At 37.5% G+C, this 1,454-nt stretch overlaps 1 pseudogene; it reads right to left on the bottom strand.

The window, feature by feature from the left end:
• Positions 1-1,454, bottom strand: part of LOC110316886 — a 7,467-nt pseudogene that overhangs the window by 4,670 nt on the left and 1,343 nt on the right.

Below are 1,454 nucleotides of genomic sequence, written 5' to 3'. Positions count from 1 at the left end.
GGGATAGCATTTGAAATGTAAATAAAGAAAATAATAATAAATTAAAAAGAGAGAGAGAGAGGAGTTCTAGGCCACTGTTTGGGTTCTTAGTCTCAAAAAAAAAAAAAAAAAAAAAGCCTTAAGAAAGGGCTCAAAACTCTCATAGACAATTTTATTAATGTTTATAAACAAACAGGGCAAGCAAGCTGTAAATCTCAACAGCTGCCCTGAGAATAAAAGAGAGCAGAAGAAAAAAAAAAGAAAAAAGAAAAGAAAGAAGAAACCATGCTGTTTAAGCTGACCTAGTGTTCGGACACTTGCGTGACAATTAACCACATGGTAGGGAAGGAGGCTTCAGAGACAGGGTAAGGAAGCATACAATGCAAAACTAAAGGGTTAGAACAACCTGTTTTCAAAAGACATAGAAAGAAAGGAGACATTAACATTAAACAACTCAGAAAAGCAGGAGGACTTAGATGCTATAGCATTAGGGACCAGTGCCCTCACTAGGAAATAAAACGAATCTCATTAATGGGCTAATTATGCACAGGTATTCTTAGTGTGGCTGAAGTGAGACTATCCCTTCAACCCAAGTGAACTGTTGGATCTCCATCCTGACCAAATCTCTTCTTCTCTTTACCAGGAGGTCTTCTTTAACCAGCCTTTATTGCTACTATAATACTACTAAAGATACTAAAATAAGCAAGTGAAATAATTACCTAACTAATTAATTAAACAGATAAATCTTTAGTGAGGATACTTTTTAAGCATGCCTCTAGAAATCTACTCCCACCATCATCACCCAAAAAGTACTTTTACAATTAAAAAAAAAAAAGTCTGTTGGTATCTGTAGATATAGCTCAGTGGATAAAGTTCCTACTGTAGAAGCCCGAGGAACTTGGTTTGACATCCTGAACATGGTATAAAAATAGCATGTACCTCCTGTCCCTGTTCTGAGGAATTGGACCCAGGAGGATTTTAGGAGTGTTAGCTACCCCAGATATTCTAGCAAAAATGGCTGTGAGAAACTTTTCTTTTTCTCTCAAAGGTAATTAGACAGACAATCGCCCAACCTTTCTAAATCTTTCTTTTCCCTCCTGTAGGAATTATCCAGTCACATCAGACTGTGAAGATGAGCTCCCCTTAGTGGGACAGTCACCACCCAGGCAGACATAAGAAGACAGAAACCATTTTTTGAGGGGGTTGAAGGGAGTATATTTTGCTAACACAGTTTGACCTGTAGAAAAAACTCTTAAGCAAACAAAAATTCACCTTGCCAAACCATTTTCATTGAATTCATATTTTCCTTTGTGTAATGGGAATTGCTTTTTTCCCAACTAGGAGATCTAAAGATTCAGTGAGAAAGCATTTTAAAAACTAAGATAGAGAGTGACTGAGGGACACAATCCCAACATCTGCCTCTGGATTACACACACACACACACACACACACACACACACACACACACACACACA

Source organism: Mus pahari, chromosome 2 (assembly GCF_900095145.1).
Source record: "Mus pahari chromosome 2, PAHARI_EIJ_v1.1, whole genome shotgun sequence".
Taxonomy (NCBI): Eukaryota; Metazoa; Chordata; class Mammalia; order Rodentia; family Muridae; genus Mus; species Mus pahari.
This window is presented reverse-complemented; position numbering and strand designations above follow the sequence as displayed.